The sequence below is a fragment of the Desmodus rotundus genome, chromosome 2 (genome assembly GCF_022682495.2).
Source record: "Desmodus rotundus isolate HL8 chromosome 2, HLdesRot8A.1, whole genome shotgun sequence".
Lineage (NCBI taxonomy): Eukaryota > Metazoa > Chordata > Mammalia > Chiroptera > Phyllostomidae > Desmodus > Desmodus rotundus.
Genome location: NC_071388.1, coordinates 5,981,414 through 6,003,518, shown reverse-complemented (window position 1 = coordinate 6,003,518; position 22,105 = coordinate 5,981,414).

Sequence of the window (22,105 nt, the reverse complement as noted above, 5' to 3'; positions counted from 1 at the left end):
GACTGACACACACAAATCTAGAATGCCAAATTAATCCCTCACATTGAAAAGGCTTCTAGCTAGGATTTCGAAGACGTGAAGTGGGAGACCAGACTCCTGCAGCCACTGGGGTTCCGTAAAGCTGAGATTCTGGGCAACAGTTTCTCTTCCTGGCCGAGATCCCTTCTCCATGTTTCCATCTCAGTGTCATCTCACAAGGAAGGCCCTGCTGACCTCAGGCCAGGTTCCATTCGGAGCACGGTGACCCAGGAAGGCTTGGGATGGTGGTGTGATGGGACGAATGCCCAGGGCATGCTACAGTAGCAGAAAGGATCTTTTGCAAAGTTCAAGGTCAGCCCCATGCTCTCCCTGACACCCCCACCTCCAACGTAAGTGCCACAGAGGCTTTCTGCATACCTTGTCACGGCTCCTACGGGCAGGTTTGTCACTGCTGCTTTTTCCCCAGGTGGATGAGTGACGCCCCTTGACAGGCCGCCTTCTCACTGAGATCTGGCTTCTGCTACGCTGCAGTGCCTTACTTGTAGTTACCATAAGAGCGGCCAGACCTGCAGAGAACTTTGCAAAAATTTATTGGGGCCAAACAGAGGATACGCCTGGAAGCAAGAGCTCAACTGGCTGGGAAAAATGCTTCTTAAAATGATAGTTTGCAACTTGTTTTATACACTTGGAATTGAGGAGGGAACATAAGGAAGATTATATGAAGATGGGAGAAAGCAAGGCGGGGACGAGATTATAGGATAGTTAACAAAATATGCCCTCTTGGGGGTAGTTTTGCTTCTGCGAGGTCTGAAAAGAGGTGTTTCAAAGGTGTGTTAACCTAGATGCACAGACAGAATGACCAGGGCCTGATTAAGTCAAGATAAACCTTTTATTATAGAAGTTCCATGCCTGGGATGTGACTCCCCACCATGACCTGCTCAGTCAGGAATTTATGATCAGATCACCCTGGGAGGTTGCTTCCCACAGAAACCCCCTTTTAGTCCACAGATAACCTCAGGCTATGAGATCCAGGAAGGCAGAGCTGAAACCCACCACCTCACACAGCGCTTCACTCCTGATTGGAGACGTTCATCTCGAACGGTTACGTGGAACGGGCCAACGCCGTGATTCTGTTCATTTCACTGTAGGTGAGTACCCCGCTTTTCTCTTTGGAATTCATCTGACTGTACGCCCACCACAACACACTGGGGTCTTAACCATTGCCCCCTGAGAAGAGGATAGAAGACGCAAAGGTGGGGGCTGGGCTGGAGGGGGTGGATCAGGGTAGCAACGGGTGTGGGTTTGTACAAACACCTTTCTGGCATGTGGAGAGCAGATGAAGCGGGCAGCTGGAGAGCATGGAGGGAAGTTAGGAGAGGGCTGCCAGGCCTGGGCAGTGGAGGTGGAACGGAGCAAGTCCTGTGTTGTGGAAATTTGTGAGAAGTAGCTGTTCACTGAGAGGTAGCAGACCACATTCCAGGCTAAGAAGCAACTGAAAACAATGGCTGAAACCCCCCGAACAGCTGAACGCATGGAAATAGATGAGGAGGCTCCGCCTCCTCCTGGTGTCCCCATGGGCACATGATCATAAGGGTTTCTAGTTCCCCATCGTACTGTTGTGAGGATGAAAAGGATTGTTCTCCACAAGTCAAACACGGAGTTACCGCAGGAACTGGCGACTCCGCTCCTAGTTGTGTCCACAGAGACTCGCGTGGGCGCTCACAGCAGCACCGGTCACTCTAGTCAGAAGGTTGGAACAGCCCAAACGTCTGTCGACAGAAAAATGGGTAAACAAATCGAGTTGTATACATACAATGGAACGTCATCCGGTCATAAAAAAGCCATCAAGTATCACAGCCTGGGTGAACTTCGAAAACGCCATGCTGAGTGAAAGAAGCCAGGCACGAAAGACCGGACATTGTAGGATTCCACTTACATGAGATGTCCAGAACAGCTAAGTCCATAGATTCAGAAGGTGGATTAGTGGTTGCTCAGGGCTGGGGGGACTGCAGGGATCATGGGCTGATAGCTAATGAGAACAGGGTTTCTTCTGAGGTAAGGAAAATACTTAAAAAAATAAAAGCTGGACACAGAAGGGCACATTGTGTACGATTCCATTCCTATGAAACGCCTGAGAGAGGAAAACCCAGAGACAGAAAGCAGATGAGTGGTGCCAGGGGGAGGTGGAGGGGAGGATGGGGGTTGGATGGGTGCCGGGTATCTTTCAGGGGTGAGAAGACGACTTGCAACCAGGCAGAGGCGCTCCTGCACAGCATCGAGAAGGTGTTGCACGCCGCTGAACCGTACGCCCTAAGACGAAGGCTCTAATTGTCTGTTAGGTGGACTTCACCTCCATTACAAAAATGATGAAAGGAGCCCGTCGCTGATGAGTGTGCAGCGACTGACCACCACTGTTGCCCCCTGTCCTCAGGGCTGCCAGCCTCGCTGCGGTTCTTTCACCCCACTGCTCGCAGCCCCGGCCAGGCCTGCTGGAGGCTCCCTCACTCTCTGAAGCACCACAACTCATTCCAGCGCATGTATTAAAATGCACCCACATCACATCTTAAATACCTTTTTTGCATGTAGACTTCAGTGCATGTAGAGTAACTTGATAGGATTTTTAAAAAATAACATTGTGTTCAAAATTAGTTGGCTACCAGGCACTGATTTAATCTATTGTGCCTCCTGGAGAATTCTGAGTTCTGGTGAATGGAGAAATTCAAGCTCACAGATTGTTTTCTGATGTAGTGGAATTTGCACATATTCCGAATGCAACAATTAATGAATTGACACAGCGTTATAGTTTGTACAATTGCAACAATTTCGATGTCATCAGTTTCCTTCCTCATGTAGAGTTGCAAACATTTTTGGACGCCCCTCAAAATGTTGCAAGTTGAAAGCAGCAGTAGATACATCAGCCCCACAGCAGGCGCCCTTCTGGTTTCTGTTGTATTGTTTGCAAATAATCTCAGCAGAAGACAGTCTGCAAGCCGTGGTTTAGAGCATTAGGCTAAACTGAGATATTCACACGGTTTCCAGGGTGTGGCCTGACTTACTGTTTGGGAGGAAGCTCCCTGGGGACTGGGTAGGGTCCTGATACAATGATTCAGGAGACGTGCAGGCAACAATGTGAGGGGTTGAGGCAGGACTCTCAAATGTGTCTGGGAGAATAAATAGTCCTGGATATTATCTAATGAACAGTGGAATCATTTGGAGTTTATTTAAATAGATTTTTCTGAGAAGATCCTGTGATTACCAATGAAGTTAGTAACTTCTGTTTTTCCAGACCAGGGTTTCTTAGAATAGTAAAGCCATTGATGAGCACAGTGGGAGGGCACAGTCACGTGAAGGAAGGTGGCTTGAGCATGAAGTCACGTCAACGTAGACAGGAAACTGTGGGTGTAGATGGCTTCCACTCCTGAAGGTGACCTGAGACCACGTCACAGAGAATTTAAATACTGTTTGCAGGAAGTTGGATTTCTTTGGGTGAAAAAGACAGACTGGAGCTTGTATCGGAACACGAATGTGGCAGCAGATCAAAGACCTAGAGGCCTTTGGATGACCTAGAGACCTAGATGTGGTGGATGTTGAAATAGTACGGGCGAGAGGGGATGAGGGCTTCGACTAGAAAGATTGCAGCATTTACTACTCTCGTGTTCATTCAGCCAGACAACACTCTGCTGGGTGTCATCTGAATGGCAGGCACTGTTCTCCACACTGGGACACTCGGGGACCAGCACAGGCCAGGACCTGTTTGTGTGGTGCTTACCTAAAGCTCACGCAATGCACACGTGTAGGATGAGTGACTTCATGCCTCTGCTCGAAAGCCTTCCAACTCCAAGACTCGGATTGTCTTAGGTGACCGTCTCACCAGCCTCCACTTTGAAGTCGTCTATGTTAGTGTCCCATGGCTGCCCTAACAAATGAGCACAAACTTAGTGGCTGAAGATGACACAGTCTATTCTCTTACAGTTCTGGAGGTCGGACCTCATAGCACCAAGGTGTTAGGAGGGCTGCGTTCCTCGTGGAGTCTCTAAGGGAGAATCTGTTTCTTGGCCTTTTCCCGTTTCTGCATTCCTTGGCTAACGGCCTCGCCTCTGTCTTCAAGGTACAGCGTCACACATAGCTTCTCAAAATCCCTCTCTCTCTCTCTCTCTCTCTCACTCAGCTTCCATCACGATGTCTCTTTGTAAGAGGGACACCCCTGCCTCCCTCTTACAAAGATTCTTGTGCTCATGTTTAAGGCCCACCTGGATAATCCATGATAACCTCCCTATCTCAAGGTCCTTAACTTAATCACACTTACAAAGTCTAATTTGCCATAAGGTCACATTCACAGGTTAGGGGTCTCAGACTTGGACATCCACAGGGGGGCATTATTCTACCCACACACTCTCCAAGACTAGGTCTCTCTCTTCTCCTTGATCCCTTTCCCCTTCTATTCCCCCGTGGAAGTTTCCACTCCAACTGGGCTGGTTTTCTCACCATCTTACCCCACGCTCATACTGGCTTCCAGAATTCTCTCGCAATATCCTAACCCCTCTCTTGACTCTTCAAAATTCTTACCATCTTTGAGGGCATCTCAAAGCCCACCTCCTCTGGGAAGCGCCCCTTGAAGACTGTGGCTCACGGCTTCCTCCAAATCAGACACTTCTCATTCACTGTAAACACAAGACCCTGTCAGCCTTCCTGTGCTTCTGTCTTCTCTTTTTGAGGGCAGAGCCTGAGCCTCGGCCGTGGCTGTTTGAATCGAATACAGTTAAAGGCAATGTGTTATTTTACCCAGACAGCAAAGAGCGATGAGAAATTCATATGATGTCTGGAACCAAATAAATGGAGCCACGCAGAGTGGAAACTGAGCAGCAGCCTGGCCCCTCGTCGAACGGAATGGGTGGGAACAAGATGAGGTCTGCCAGTGGGTTGGGACGAGCACTCAGAAGGAACCCCCTAGTCCCCGAGCTCTGCGTCACTGAATTACAAGGGTGGGCTGTGGAGTCTCATGTGTGCCTTCCTCTAGGATCAGGGCACAGACTAGCCCCCAGGATGCAGCCATGCTTGGAGGCAGGGAATGAACCGGATGGCCCTTTCAGCTTCCTTTTGCTCTGGGAGTCTAAAGTGAATTGGGTCTGGGGTGAGTATCACTACCTCCTTCTCATCCTGCTTCTCTTTCTCTTCCCAAGTGCAGTTCTTTGGGACCTTTTTTCAGCTACACACCTGACCAGAAAATGCCCCAAAATAAGTTCTCAAAAGCACCTGCGTGGTGGTACCTACCTACTTCCCAGACACTGGATGCATAGTCAGGACACCAAATGCTAACAGTCTTCAGATCTCAGTGTCTTATGGGAAACACCTGTTTTTCCCTCCTTCGCAGTCTGATGCAGCCTGGGCAGTTTCCTTGGCCTGTCCTCCAAGGGGTAACTCAGGGATCCAGTCTGTCTGTATCCCGTGAAGCCACTCTCTTCACATCTGACCTCAGGACCACGGTGGAAGAGGAGGAGAGTGCACCAAAGATCCCGCAGGGAGCTTTATGGCCAAGCCCACAAGTAGCTTCCACCCCTTCTGCCCATTTTCCTTCAGCCTGGACCTGGTGAAATGGCCGGCTAACTGCAAGGGAGGCTGGGAAATACATCCTCCTATGTGCCCGGGCAGAGGACATGAGGCTGTGAATGTCTTACCTTGCCCATCTCAGCTACAACATGTTTAGACGTACCAACTTTTGCCGGCGGCCTCATCCAAATGTTTGATTAATACAGCGTTTCATCCTAATACTCACGGATGTCTGGAAACGTGGAGACCGAGCCTTCAGGTCATTTGACTGATTATGGTATTGTTTCGACTGGGTCAGAGACTGCTTTTGCGGCTCCTGAAGACTTGCCCTGCTGGTGCACACAATAGAGTGATAATTTCCGATAGATAAAACCCATGAGGATAACATGCAGCCTGCAGTGACTTGTGACTGGGGCTTTGCTTTGACTTTCTTTTCTGATAGTTTGAGAAAGAACCAAGTTCCAGGTGATTTGGCTTCAAATGGAAGGGCAGGTGGGCTTTTCCACCGAGAACCTCAGCCAGCATGGATGTCCACGCTTGCAAGTGGCCAGCAAGCTGGCCGTGCCCTTGCAGCCAAGGGCACCTTCCCACCTCCCGTGCCTGTCGTGGAGCCGGGTGTGCCCTGGCTGGATGGGGAGGGAATCGCCAAAGACGACCCCTAGGCCAGCTTACCAGCCTGTTTCACTTTCCTGCACTTGCACCCCCAACTCAGTCCTCAGCGCCCCCAAAGCAGCTGCAGCGTCCGACGGGGGAGTGCTCAGCCCGGGGACAACGGTCATTGCCATGCCCTCTGGCAGGAAGGCACGACCTGCTTTGACAGAGTCTGGTAGAATTTTTCTACCATATAAAGGGAAGTATGGTCAAATATGACCTTGTCTGCCTTCTCAGATCCTTTTAAGTTTGAAATTCTTCACTCTTGCATTCAGCAAGGGAATGTATGTGAAAATGCTTCCTCGCGCCTGCCACGCAAACAATGCCAATCGCTCTATTTATAAATGACCTTCCTGCCTGGTTCTAGTTTCCTTGGTGATCTCTCTGAGATGTCCCCTCCCACTGAAATGCAGATTCGTTTATTGTCTTTCTGATCTTGGGTCCTGGCACGAAGAGCAGGAGGGGCAGGGCTATTGCTGCGGAGGACTGTGGTCCCGTGGCCTGCCCCACTCCAGAATCCTGCAGGCTCTTAACTTCTCCTCCCACTGACGGCAGAGTAGCCAACCTCCAAATTCCAGGGACTTGTTTTCTGGCACCTCCCACTTGAAACTCTCTGAGAAATATTCTGAGACAGTTTGAGTACTGGATCTTCTGGAATGTTCTTCAGTAAATCAACGGCTACCATGGGAATGTATGAGTAAAGGACGTATCACAACAGGCAAGTGGACACTCTGTCTGTGCAGTTTGCACACCTGCTGCCCACAGCGCACGTGCTTTCTTATCGGGAAACAGAATGTTCCCTCTGCTACCACTCGCTGCCATAGCCAGAGAAGATTCGCCTGTTGGGAGAGAAATGACAGCCAAGATGCCTTCGAACTGAACTGTTTTATGTGTTTTGGTAACATTTTGGTCTGGGTCATCTGTCTTTGCTTAAGAGCACATCTATTTATATCAACAAGTGTTTACATTGAATCCTTGGAGACTGATTCACACAGATGTTGCATGATGTGGGCTTTTAATACAATCCAGTCTGAAAAAAAAATGCGGCATTTATTTCTACCCCACTCCTTCCCCCATAGAGTTAAATCCCAGAAATGTATAAACCTGATGTCTTGTGTACGCAAAAGACATCCTTTTAGCTTTTCATAACACGTGACTCATGTTACTGTTGTGATGACTGACGAATGAGTCATTTTCGTGCTAGGAGGTCTGGAGGACCGTGGGCCCGGGAGCCGGCTGGTTCAGAAGGCTCCTAATGGGATTACTCATTCAAATAGAGACCGGGCTGGAGGCTGGGAGCATGTGCCCAGATGTTGATAAACCCTTGCCTCGGCATGGAGCACAGGGCAGGGGCAGAGTGGAAGTGGCTGGGGAAGCCTGGGGTTGGTGTTCTGGAGTGCAGCGATGCCAAGGGGTCAGACACATTGTCCAAGCAGTGGACAATGGGGGGAGGAGAAGCGGAGGTGAAGCCACAGTCCACTGAGTTATCTGCCCCCTCTGTCCATCCCATTCACCCGAGGCACACGGAAAACTTGGTTCTACTCAACATGTATTTGTCTTTATTTGTGCCTAAACAGAGCTCATTTGGGTGGAATATAATTTCGAAGCCATTTTTTTCCTTATTCTGTAAACCGACATCCAGAAGTTATATACACAGGGACCTCTTTCCTTGGAGAAACTTGGACTGGATAAAGGCCAGTTAAAGTGAACTTACTTCAGCTGGGGAACAGGAATTCTCAGACCCAGTGGGGGGAACGCGTGACAACTGGAATGCCATCTTGACAAATAAAACTAAAATAATGAAACAAACGACTTTGACTTTTTATTAGTAAATTGAAGGTTCTAACTGCAACAGCAGGCTTCCCTGCACACTGACCAATTTCAATAGCTCCTCGATCACGTTCTCTAACTTCACGGACCCTTATATCCTGGGCGGGATTCGAAGTTTCGCTTCGTCACTAGTTTGCATTGTCTCTGCGCAGCGTTTTCAGGTGGTTTCATCTCTGCCTGGTGATGAGACTGGCGTGGACATTAGCCCAGATCAAGGCTGGTGCTGGGTGTGCAGGGGTCTGAGCGCCATGATTTCTCCGGGGGGGTCGACTCATTAGAGAATATTTAAGAATCACAGCCACTTTGGCGTTGCTAGGCAATATTGTCGTAATTCTAACTTTAGGGGAAATACTCTGGTAAAAAGGTCCCTCCCTCACAGGCTGTTTATGAAGGGCAAGATGCTTTACCTCCATTAGTTCATTTAAACTTCATGATGACCCAGTAATTAAAGTATGACTGTCCGCTTTTGCGGGCGTGGAAGTCAGAGGCTCAGAGAGGTTAAGTAACATGCCTGAAGTCACACAGTGGATAGTGAAGGCCAGCCTCTTTCAAAACCTCTGACCCTAATAACCTCTCTGCACACCTCACCCAAGGCAACTGTGCTGGGTGGCTAAATATCTAAAGATCACATTGCCCCACCGAAGGTGAGCAGCCCTCAAATTCCCAGACCTCTGAACCGCTGGCCTCGACTGAAAGGAATCCCTCTCAATTCTGAGGAAAGGCAAGGTCAATGAGTAGGAGCTCGGTTCAGTTATAATTTTAATTCTGGGTGCCTCTGTAACAATCCAGAGCCAATTCTCCGCCACTGCTCCTGAGCACAGTCTGTCCCTCGATGCATCAGAAACATATTCCCACAAGGAATAACTTCCCCCCAGATAGGAAACCCTGCCTTGCAAAGATTGTCTCTACAGGTCACGTGTATTTTGCTACTGGATCTGAACCGAGTTGTTGTCTGTGTCGAAGACGCTGCAAGAAAGCGACAGATGTCACTGTTTTCAGACACACCCTCGATATTTGCAGCTTCTTTGATGTCAACCAACGGGTCAGGCAGTCTGCACACCAGGACAGTTTTTATTAGTTCTTACTGTGTTCTGGGAGTGACTCCTGCAAAAATGTCAAATCTTCCTGGGTGCTGAGTGGACAACTTCGAAGGGGCAGGTGGAGGGAGCTGAGTTCCCGGTGTTTCTTATGGCAGCCCCTGATTGGCTGCTGGGCCGGATTGCCCCGCCCATGAGGAGTGACGCATAGTGACGTGATGGCTTGGACCAAAGAAACCAGATCTCCCCTCCTCCCTTGAGTTCAGGTTACTCCTCAGCCCAGCCCTTCGAGGTCTCCTGCTGGCCACATCATCTTTTCAAGCTGAGTTTCCTCATTTCTAATATGCAAAAATAGCAACGCCAAACTCGGGAGGTATTGGAGAATCTGACACAATTTCACTGGATAAAATATTGAGTGTTGATGTCTGCAATAAAAAGCTGGTATCTAGGGAAGGGCTGACAAGGAGCAATTGGACTTTGCACGGAAGTAAAAATTTCCCCCTTAGTACCAGTGCTTCTGTAATGATAAAATCATGTTGCTATATTAGAAGACACTTTTTTTTTTTTTTTTAAGAAGAAGACATCTAGACATACAAATCCAAAAGAAACTCCAAGCCAGCACAGTCCAATTTCGTGCTGGAAGGAAGCAAACCTTTTGTGAACTTGACAACTTCTCTGAGAATCTAAACAACTCTAATCAACAACCCTGTCTGCCATGTTGTTATCAGAAAAGTAATTTACACGGTACCTTTGAGTCTGACACACCTGATCATCCCACGGCAAACTCCTGCTCAAGGCCCCCGAACCCCAAGACCTGTTGTTACTCATCCGCGCATATTTGGATGCTACTATCTGCAATTAGGCTCCATTAAAGCCACCCACCTCGAGCGTGCTGCAAGACCAGCATGTAAAAATAGGAGCCGAATAATTAGGGTCATTAATAGGAGCTGATTATTTAGTTTGTGATCGCTTCAAAAACAAATAGGGGTCAGCAGTTTTCTCGTTTCTAATGAAAACAGGGAGGGCAGAGCAAAGCTTACTTGAAAAGAACCCCTGATTATGTGTCCAGGATTGGCTATCTGTATCTGTGTCAAGCTGCTGAAAGTCATTGCTGTGCCCTGGAGGGGGTAGGGGAGTGAGGAAAGCCCCTCCCTGGGCGGAACAAAGCAGCCTGCCTCCCCAGACCCCTGGGCTTTCAAGCACAGCCTGAACAGCTGCCACAGCCCATGGCCCTCTTCCCGCATGGCGCGGGCCTCCTGGATCTAAGTCTCCATCATGGCTGGTGCTGCGGTTTCTGCACAGTTTTCTAGGGCCACAGGGAAGTTCTTGATGAAACTCCAGGTTCCCCCACAGTCTGCTGCTGTTACCTGCCGCGAGTAAACAGTTTGTGTACACAAAGCCACACTGCAGATGTTCCACATTCTTCCACCTCGCTGGTGGGCTTAAAGAGCTTCCTCCTCACAGAGACAATGGGGGCATTCAAAGCAGGTGCGAAGCAGTGAGACATCCCAGCCCTCCCAGCGGCCTACTGACCTCAGGAATTCCCAGGCCGCACAGCTGGTGCCTGGGTGGGTCTGGTGGGAAGGTGACTTGTTCCACGCAAGCAGGGCGCCATAGCCTAATGGGTATTGGCTGGAACCCAGTGAGAAAAGGAAAGATGTTTTCTGGCTGTGATTTTTTTCCCCCTAGATTTGAGCTGGATTTTGTTCACGGAAGTCAAGAATGAGTGTGTGTGTGTGTGTCTTACTCGGCAACTAACCACGTAAGAGGTAAGTTTCTATTCCTTCCTTTTAGCCTTGTGCTGCAGGCCCGGAGTGTCATCTTCAAGCTGTGAGTAGGTTTGTTGTGAGGTAAACGAAACCCAGATTAGTTGCAGGAGAAACAGCCCTAATCCTCCAGTGTCTGAAGTCGTACCTTGCCTGTCTAGAAATTCTGTTCCCTGGTTGGAGTCTTGCTGTTTATCCCGACCCCACAGTTCTACAGGTGAAGTCAATCCCATTCAAATGTTTACTCCCACTTATTTTATTTTATTTTTTTGCGGGGGGAGTAGGGTAGTGACTTTAGATTGGTTTAGATGCACAGGAAAATGATGTGAATCTGTGTTTCTGATGTGTTTATAAAGTTGATTAAATAGGATTTCTCACCCATTATAAGACAGAAGCAAATCCTTTAAGAACGATATAACACAGGGCTTCTCGGCTTTGGCAGGGCTGAGGTTTCAGTTTCTCGCTGTGAGCGGCTTTCCTGTGTGGTGCAGGGTGTTTAGCAGCACCCCTGGTCTCTCCCCACTAACCCTGGCAGCGCCCACCCCAGCTGTCCCAATCAAAGATGTTCCCAGACATTGCCACATGTCCCCCTGGGGGTGGGAACAGATCGCCACAGTCGAAAACCCAATATAACATGATTAATCAGAGTGGCAAAATTAATTCCGCCTGTCTCAGTGCCTAAAATATCTTGAATAAATTTTGTTTTTTTGAGGCATTCAGGGAATTACTGAATCTCAAGATTGTTTACCCTCTTTAAGAAGGTAAACTCTACTTTGTCAATCATTCTTTTGTCTTTTTTTTTCTTTGTGATTTACCTGCAAAATTTTTAAGATTCAGGAATTAAATTGTACATTGCCCATCTCACATTTTATAAATGAGGTCTGCTTTTACCCTGACTCGGGATAAAAGTGTGTTATTTCCCCTGGCTCTTCAGCTCCTTTCTACACTGTCAGCATTTCTGACTATAACTTTGACCCTTTCAGGGGCTTACCTAGCGACACCCTTCTCCTGGCGAGAAAGAGAGACTTCACACAGTTATGGTGACAAGCCTTAGCTTTAAAACTGGATGGAGAGTTTTTCCACTTCTCTCTCTCTCTTCAAAATCCTCACCTGGGGATATGTTTATTGATTTGAGAGAGACAGAAACATCAAACAGTTGCCTCCCATACACGCCCTGACCAGGGATCGAACTCACAGCCTTTGGGTGTATAGGAGGATGCTCTAACCAAGCCACCTGGCCAGGGCTCCTCCTCCTTAAAATCTGCTGTCCAGACTTTGTGGACTGCCAAGTTAGTGTGCTGCGGGGTGAACCCCGAGAGAGCCGTGTACCTCCTCAGGGCACTTTGTGGAAGTAGGATTGCCGTCTATGCGACCAGGCAACCCCGGTGCTGACGCGCAGTGACTCTCTGAGACAGCTCGCTGTCCGCCAGTGTGGGAAAAGGACTATAACGTGCCAGTGAGTGAGAAAGCAAGTCACTGAGCACCGTGGCTTGAAAACAACTTGAAACAAACCCTCCCGGCGGTCGGGCCTGTCTGCACAGGCTGTGGCGAGTGCTCGGCTAAGTGTGTCCACTCGTGTTAAAGCCAGGTGCAGAATGGGAAGATCCAACAGAAGGATCTGAAGGTATGCTTGAAGATATGTATCAGAAAATAGGAAAAAAATGAAGAAAGAAGGAAGGAGAGAAAAATGTAAGAAATTGGAGGTCTGGTGCAGGAGGTGCAGGGTGCATATAACAGGAGTTCCAGGAGGAGAGAGAGAGATGAAAAAAGTCTTTCAAACACGGTTCAAGAAAAACTTTTCCAGAAACAAAAGATACTGGCTTGTAGGTCAAAAGGGTCCAGTAATCCAATGGATAGGAATGACCCACACTGAGGCACATTGTTGTGAAATTTCAGAACAACCAGGGCAGAAAGAAGATTCTACAAGCTTCTAGGAGGCTTCCAGGAAACAGAGAGAGAATCAGGACTGAGAATGGCTTTACCTTTCCTAGCAGCAACCCTGGGAACTAGTAGATAATGGAGCATTCTGGAGGCAGGTGGTTGTCGGTCTTGAATTTTATACCCACAGAAACTATCAATCAAGTGCAAAGGCAGAATAAAAACATTTTCAGAAATTCAGGGCAGCGATTTCAAGTAAGAGGTTAAATATTTATCCTGCAACAAGGTTTGAGCTCAAAAACAGTCTTGAAGGAAAAGAGTCAGAAACATAAGGAGATTTAAAAAAAAAAAAAACACACCAGTTACAAGGGCTTACACAAAACACAATATGCATCCTGCAGATGGCGGACAAACACGAAGCCGGGTGTGGAGGAGGCAGAGAGGAAGAGCGGAGAGAGAGAGGAAATGTGAGGGAAAGGGAGGTGGGTGGGAGGAAGGAGGAGGAACAGATGGCAAAGGAGACCAGACCGTTGTGCCTTCCACTGAAGTCATCTCTGGAAAGGACACGGGTTCTGCACAGCCTGAAGAGCTTCTGTGGAAATAGCAGAGGCTCCATTCTACCTCTGGGGACCTTGAGTTGGTGTCTTAGTCAGTGCGGGCGCCACAACCAAGCCCAACAGTGCGCGTGGCTTAAAACAATAGAAATGGACTTTCTCACCATTCTAGAGACCGGAAGTCCAGGGTCAAGCTGTCAGGTGGTTTGGCTCCTGCTGAGGCTTCTCCTTGGCTTGTGGGTGGCTGTCCTCCCTCTCTGTCCTCACAGCGTGTTTCTTTGTGCCTCTCTGTGTCCTAATCTCCTCTTCTTATGACTCCGGTCACATGGGACTAGGACCCACCCTAATGGTCTCATTTTAACTTATTCACATCTTTACAGGCCTAATCTTCAAATAAGATCACATTCGGAGGTCAGGACGTCAACGTATGAATTTTGGGGGGCATACAAGTAGGCATCCACTGGACATAACCCCAGAGATTTGGTTTCCTCGCCTTAACGTACAAAATAACCATGCCAGGGTCTCAGAGGCATTTGGAAATTGGCTGGATAGAGTACGTGAGAGTATCCTGTCCAGCGGTAAAGCACCGAACACTCCCTGGGTGTCACTTCTGCGGTCTAGGGCCCCAACTTCCCCTCAGTCCTCCATTTCATGCGTCGCGTGGTCTGATTAAAAGCACCTTGTTGCTGGCCCTGCCCCCCACTTTCCATCAGATACCACACGAGCACAGCTTTATCTTCAAATGCGTTCCATCGTGTCATCTCCGGGTTTGCCGCTTTGATCTGAGATAGCCAGACCACTCCATCAGCAGTTTTATCTTTTGGGCTTGGCTGAAGGCCTGGCCAGATCCGTTCAGTGGAGCAGAAGGTAAGAAGCAGAAATTCATTCCTGCAGTTCCTTGTCCTCACTACCTACACGGAGGTGCCTTTATCTAACGGAAAATGCTTTTTCTGTTTACTATAAACAGAAGCACATATAAAATTTTGAGCTTTTTTTTTGCCAAACTGGGCATTTTCGTGTGGATCATGGAGGGGTCCCCCTCTTTTTAGATGTGAGGCACCCTCCCTGCCGGGCCTCCCGGGCCTCCCCTGGGTAGCACCGCGTGTGATGAGGACTTACGGGAGTGAGACGCAGTCGGGGGACTGTGTGGGAGTGCAGGATGCGGAGTTCCCTGGCAAGATGAACAGGGGCCGTGTTTACATGCAAACCTGAAACCCAACCATGCGAGTGGAGTGAAGTCCCCCAAGCATGAATCGTCGTCTTCCAGTGTCGCCTTGCAGAGCCGCCGCCAGCAAATACTCTCAGGTGGGCATGAACAGCAGTTTACAAGGTAGTGTCCACCCAGTCACCACTGACCCAGTAGACAGAGGCTGGCACAGGGCAGGGGGCACCTCCAGACAATTCAAGAAACTTCCGAAAATTCCTGGTGGCTCACATTGAATTAACAGAGATATCCCGAAAAGATTTTCTTCGGTCCAACAAAACTTTTGTCAGTAACACACAGGCGTTGTGTTGGGCCGCAAAGGTGAGACAAATATCGCCTCTGGGGCCGGAGGGTTACCTTGTGTGCGTGCAGAGCACTGGGAGGAAAGGACAGTTAAATGGGCTTTTCTGACCACAACACAAGGCAGGGATGTATCTCTCTGCTCGGTGGCATCTTCCCTGCTCCCCTCCCCCGTCCTGGTCAGTCTTTACCCTGCATCTTGCCTGGTTTTTCTTCAGCGCATAGCAGACGTCAAGCCACACTGCGCATTTATTTGGTTATCACGCTGGCTGTTCATGTGCCTGTTAGATAAATTCCACCAGGGCACAACTTCCCTTCAGTCCCCGCACCTGGAGCTGTGCCTGGCACGTTTAGGCACCACAACCAGGTGTTAAGTGAACAAATGGTACCTAGAAGAACCAGCACAAGGGTGAGAGCCCTAGAGGGAGGGGGTGAGTGTCCTGGAAGGCAGGGGACACATTTTCCAGCATCCCGCACCTCGAAGGGAGAGGGGACTGGGGATTCTAGTCCACCAAATGGTGGAAGCTTAGGCTGGCAAAATTAATGGGGCTGGAGGGGGGCTCTGTCAGTCTTTCATCGTGATAGAGGAAATATTGTCTTATCCAAGACTGTTCCCACGTCTGCATGAAGTAATTGACACAGGCACACAGACAACCACGTGAGTGGGCGTGGACATGAGCCAGAGGGTGCAACTAGTACCTCGTTTATGAGAGAGAGTGGTTGAAGCAATGGGAATTTAAGGGAAAACCAGCTTTTACCAAATTATTGAAAAGAGAGATACCCACGTATTAATGTTGGCTTCTTCACGATGGTGGGATTATGGGTGATATTTCTCTTTGCTCGGCCTTTAAAAATTGTTTCATTTTCTACATACCTGTCCGTTGTCACAAACACATATGGCATGGGACTGGGCTGAGGCGGGGCGAGGGGTCCGCTGCCCACGCTGGGGAACATGCGTGGTTTGAGGAAATATGTGGATGTGTCAACCTCTAAGAACTTCCTGACGCCTTTACCCCTCTGAAAAAATAGGTTCATGAACTTGTCAGACACCCATGAAGGGAGATGTCCTCACATTCTCCACAAAGAGACCACAGAGGGTGTCCCCAGCAGCAACGCCTGGCATGGGGAAAGCAGCGTAAAGCCAGGCAGCGCAGACGGTGTGGTTCAAGAGCACTGGGAGAGTGTGAGCGCGGTGGAAGAGAGGCTGCGGGAGACCTGGCCTCCCCCAGAAAGCTGAGAATGCCCGCCGCCAAGCCCTGCCCACGGCACAGACGATGCAGAAAGAGGACTTGATAAAAATCACCATTCATTCACTCCAGGCTAGACCTCCACCAGCGCTGGATGGTGGCCGGGGAGGTGTCACCGGGGAAGTGGGTTTGTTCATAGAAGGCAGTAAGAAAGGTCATTACAAAGCATTACGTTTCCAAGACTGAACTGGAGGGCGTGAAGGGATGGAGATATGTGTTCCATGGAACCGGGTCAGTTCCTGGGATAATATTATCACAATGCTTTTAAAGCACAGATTGTTCTCCAGATTAACTTGGGCGCTGTTAAAGATGGCTGATACTGGAGACAATATGTCATCGTTCTAAATTTAAGACTTTGGGTGTGCTTTCAGGAAGAAAACCTCCTTCATAAAACATCAACACTTAAAAATATTCGACTCTCTGGCCCAAGAAACCCTCCCACTTTCTCATCATCATGATTATTTGTGCGACACCCGACTTGGCAGGACTCAGGCGGCGGGCTTTAGAGGAACCGCCTGCCACCAAGACATTTTCGGCAAAACAGATCCATTCTGATTTTGTGGAAGAACAACAGAGCTTCTCGGCTTTCCGCTGAAGAGCTCACCTCGCCAGAATTTTCTCCAATTACATAACAAGTGCTGGATGTCTCACACTGGAGATTATTTCCACATTTGTTTCACAAGCTATAGCTTGTCTTCTGAACGTAAAGCACATTCAGCTGTAAACTGAAGACCAGGGAACAGAATGTTCTGTGGCCGTGGAGGCGCTATGTACCGCACCTTCTGCTTCTTTTATCAAAAAACAAAAATGTTGCAGAGCTTGTCTAAACAAATTTAGCCCAGTCTTTAACCAATCTTAGTGAAGACAAAGAAATGATAAGCTAAGCATCACCTTGAAGAGACAGAGAGAGAGAGAGAGGGAGAGAGGGGGGTGGGGAGGAAAAAGATGTGATATCACATTTTCAGTGAGATCAAATTGATATTCCCGCCCCACCCCCGGCTTCCCCGACACTTTCATAAATTGTCCACTGTGGCAAAGGCAAAGATTGGTCACAGTCACTGTTTTTAGAAGAAGTGTGGGTCCTCCTGTCCCCAGTGTAGCCACCTCTCCTTTCTCCTCCACTAAGTACCACTTGCTTGCTGCCCTTGCCAATTGCACACACCATCAGCTTTTTTGAAAACAAAGTAAATTTACTTTTCCCAGAGACATAAGCAGTGGAATTGTTCTATGAATTATGGAGTCCACTGTGGCCCTCCGCCTGTTCAGAGTTGGGTGTGGTTTTTCCTTTGGGTTTGTTTTTTTTTTGCTCTGGAGGCCAAGTTGTCACTGGGGCTGCTGAGAAAGTGCGCCCCCTCCTGGGGGAGGTGGGGATTTCTCCAGCCCTGACCTACTCTGCCTACCTCATCTGTCCTGGGGAATCAGGCCTTACTGGGGTGACAGCAGGGACACGGAGGAGACAAGCCCAGGGGTAAGGTGAGTCGTCACATGGGAAGTGCTTCTCCCTGAGTGGCCCAGCCCATGTGGAGGGTTGACTTGCGTGTCTCAGGAGATCCTGGCAATGACATGGGAGGAAACCAAGGTGCTCAGAAGGAAAGTGGCCCCCAGACTGGGGGGAGGGGGTCCTGCAGAGGCATGCGAGTGCAGAGCCCCCAGATCACTTATGTGTCTGATATCCCAGGTGCTAGGTGAGGGCCCTCTCTCCTCTCCTATGGGAAGGGTCCCCCCACAGTGCCCAGCCATGGAAGGTGCTGTTAAACACAAGCTCCTGCCCTCCCTGCCATCTCTAAATACCACTCCTGTAGCTTACCGGGCTCTGGGGTGGCTCCATCAGGCAGCCTTCCCTCCAAATGGGAGAGAAATGCAAACCACACGAAACTATATTCTCGCCAGGTTGGCTATCAAATATCAAAGCTTCAGCCCAAGAATCATTTTCAAAGATGGTTCAACGGGGTTGGGAAGCACCATTCTGCTGAAGTGTGGGAACAGCTCAGGGCAGAAAGCAGTGAAAAACACAGAGCAGACAGGAACCGTGGAGGCCAAGGGCAAGGCCAGCTCCCGCCAGCACACTGAGTCCTGCTCTGGGTGGGCTGGGCCCTGGGAGGGGTGCTGCTGCCTTACAGTCGCTTTGTGCCAGCGTCCTGGGAGAAGGACCGGGGGGCACCTACTCTCATTTCCCAGGAGTGGGTTTTCCTCCATCTGGCACGAGTGGCTGTGGTTGCCCCGGTCATGGCTCCAGGGAGAACAAGACAAGGGCTCTTTGCAGGAGGAGTGGGAGAATGGATGCTAGGATATGGCCGCATGGCACTGAGTTTGGGGATGCTGCGAGGTGTGGGCCGGACTTCAGAGGGCCCAGGTGACACGCATGATCAGAGCAGGGGAGAGAGAGACAGACGGAAGGAGACATTGGAAAGATTTGACGTCGAAGGCGTGGAAGTAGATGAGATGTACCCAGAGGGTTTCAGGAATTTGATGAAAGGAAGACAATAGGTCCAGAAAGAGACGGAGGAAAAAAAGGAGAGAGAACGGGCAGATCCTTGAAAACGTGCAACAGATGTCACCTAACTCTTACCTGTCCGGACACCCCACACTCGCGGCAGGGGTGGAAGCTGCCCATGCCCGGGCCTGCAGCTCCGGGGCACGCATCCTCCTTGAGCTCCTAGAGGCAGCTTCGTTGCTCACGGTTTCACTCGAGGGTCCATCCTGAATGGTTCTGAGTCTTTCTTGAGGTCCATTCAATACTCTGTTTTCGATTTCCTCTTGCGTGACGCACCCACAGTGGCTCACGAGTCAAGCCCTCTGCATTCGCTCAGACCACAGCTGGCATTTCCCCTCTGTGATGGACTGCATGGTGTCCCCTCCAAGTTCACATATTGAAGCCCTAGCCCCTAGGACCTCCTAATGTGACTGCACTTGGTGGTTGGGTCTTTAAGAGGTAAATGAGGTCACGAGGGTGGCCCCTAATCCAGTTGGACTGGTGTCCTTATCGGAAGAGATCAGGACACAGACACACACAGAGGGATGCCCATGTGAGGGCACAGGGAGAAGTTGGCCATCTATGAGCCAAGAAGAGAGACCTCAGAAGGAACTGCCCCTGCTGACACCTTGATCTTGGATTTCCAGCCTCCAGACTGTGAGAAAAGAAATTTCATTCCTCAAGCCGCCGGGTCTGGGGAACTTTGTCCTGGAAGGCCTCACAAAGTAACGCACCCTCCCTCGTTTCACTGCAGCTGCCCTGGGTCCTCGGCCATCGCTCAGACACAGTCATGCTCCTGCCTCAGGACCTTGGCATTGGCTCTTCCCCAGACTTCTCATAGCTCACGTCCCCACCTGCTTCAGGTCTTCACGCACATGCCACCTCCCATGACCACTGTAACTAAAACCAGGAGCCCCCAATGCTCCTGACCCCTTCCCCCAGCTTACTTTTTTCCTTAACACTTATCCCGCCCGCAGCCCCGCCTCCCTGGAGGGAAGCTCCCTGAGGCAGGGGTTCTTGGGGTCTGTCAGCTGCTGCATCTCAGTACCTGGATCAGGGCCTGACGTGTGGCTGCTGCAGTGCAATTGTTTGCAGTGAAGGAATGTGTGGAGCCCGCTCCACGTGCCGTGTGTCAACTCCATCCTCACTGACACCTCCCAGAAGAAGGTGTTGCTGTTGTCACCATTTGAGAGCAGAAAGGCTAAGTAAACCCCTGAGGTCGCATTTTGTGTTGGAAGGAGAGTGGAGTACAAGCCAGGGAGTCAGCTGCAAGGTCTTGGCCTTGAACCCTTTGGCCTTGGACAGCGGTACCTGAGCACGCTGACTGCTCCTTGGGGGTGGCTCTGGGCATGGGGCTGCAGAGGCTCATCCAGGCCTGGGGGACCTGCTTGGGACCATCTGTGAATGGTTCTAGGTTCTCCTTTTCCTAAAGAGGAGACCCCTGCCCACGTCAAATCATGCATTTTAAAATGCAGCCACATCTCACCTCACATACATACGTTTTAGGCTATAAGATAATTTGAAAGAATTTTTATATATTTGTTTTAAAAATGAGTTGTTTTGCCCTGGCCAATGTGGCTCAGTTGGTTGGAGCATCATCTCATACATGTGTGTTCTTCTTTCACTAAATTTTAAATATCTTTTGTGGTCCTGTGAGAAGCTTGTGACCTGGGCCCAACGGTGAAATTGAGGCCGGGTGAGGACCCGCAGGGCAGCCCGGCCTGCCTGCAGGTGAAGCCCGCAGGTTCTGCAGCCAGACTACCTGGGTCTGAATCCTGCTCCGCCACTTTCTTGTGACCTGAACAACTTCCACACTCTCTCTGTGCAAAGTTTCTCCTGCAAAACAGCAGTGGTACTGATGTCACCCACTTGTGGGGCTGGGGAGGGTGAGGACAAGTTGCAGGTAAGCACGCACTGAAAGAACGTTAGCCCTCGCGGTGGAACGGAAGGTGTGAGGACAGCCTGGGAGCGCCCAGGCGGCAGGGCCGCGGGAGAAAGAGGACACAGAGAGATGGGAAATCATGCCAGAGCCGGAGGGAGGAAGCGGGTGGCTTCTGGAGATGCAAGCCAGCCCCAGGCACCTTGGCAGGTGGCCTCGAGAAGCAGCAGGAGCGTGGGAGGGGGAGGAACTCACGCAGCACTGCGCGCCCCTGGGAGAAACGAACGCACTGCGCCTGCGCCGACCCCCAGGGGATACAGAGTGTATATGTTAGCGGGAGGCCGTAAAAACGACCGCCAACTGTGCAAAGCCATCTTAATAATCAGTGGGAATAAATGTGATTGTTCGGAGACTTTTAATAAATTTTGTCAAAATATAAAAGCTGTCTTGGTGTCGGTGTCAAATGCATAGGGAAATTTTAAAAATGTAAGCTAGCGTTTATTTCCTATACTGCAACTTAAACACGTGAACCATTGAGAACTGCTGTTTTCGTTCTTTGTAAAGACCGCATCAGGAGTCGTTTGAACAGGGTGGCATTCCTCTTCGCATCGTATAACCTGCCCACCTGAGCCAGCATCTTTGCTGTGTCTTGGCACGTTGCCACACTCTCTACTCTTTGAGTTTCAATCAGCTTTCAGTACCTTATCCTTTGTGTCCTCAATGTTGTGAAGTGTCATGGGAGATCCATTGATAAGAAGGTGTTTGCTGGCATCACTTCCTCCGGGACGTGGTCACCCCTCATATCACAGCCACTGCCCTCGTTTGTGTTGTTCAGTGGCCTTCACCTTGACCCTGGCTCAAATCTAGAAGTCTGCGGGACAGCGTCCGTGCCAACATCCCCACGACCAGCTGTATCTTCCATAAGTCCGGGTACAGCTGATTCAAATTTCACTTCCAACGTTATCAATTTTTCCTTTTGGGGCACGTTTCTTTTTTTTCGCTAACTTCCTCTTTCTGTTATCCATTTCTATAAAATGCCACGTGGGTGTATCCCTGGGATCCAAGGCAGCTACACAACCACCTGCTGTGCCAGTGAGGGCTGCGAGCTTCGGCGTCCTGACTCGGGTGACGGGATCCACGCCACTGCGTTTGGACACGTGTCGGTGAACTGGGGTCCTGAATGCTGCTTCCTCTCCACCTAGTGAAAAAGCGATCCTGGTTCCTGTCATACGCTTCTGGAGTGAGGGCTTTGAGTGCTGGCCCAGCCACCAGCTGGCTGGGTGACTTTGGTGCACTTTCCAAACCTGCTGTGCTTCAGTTTCCTTTTTTGTAACGTGGAGGTTGAATTAATAATACCTTCTCACCAGGTATTCACGAGGGTTAAATAAGGTCGTATCCATAAAGCATTTACACCAGAGTCAGGCACGTGGCAGGAGCTGTGGTCGTGTGACCTTTTGTTTTTATTGTTTAAAACAGCAAACACTGGACATTTCTTGGGTGCTGGGCTGTGCTAAGCAAACTGCTGGCATTGCCTTATCTAGTCCCCATAGCAGTCTGAGAGGATGGCTCTATAATCCCCATTTTACAGATGAGTCAGGTGTGGAGAGAGACTTTGCGTCCCCTTGGCCGCACTGGACTCACGTCTGTCTGACTCCCACAGCGAAGCTTTTAATCACTTTGTTGTATTTCTCCGGTCACCAAATTCTGAGGACATCTTTGCCATATATACCGATGAGCACACATCAGGTCAACACTGTGCC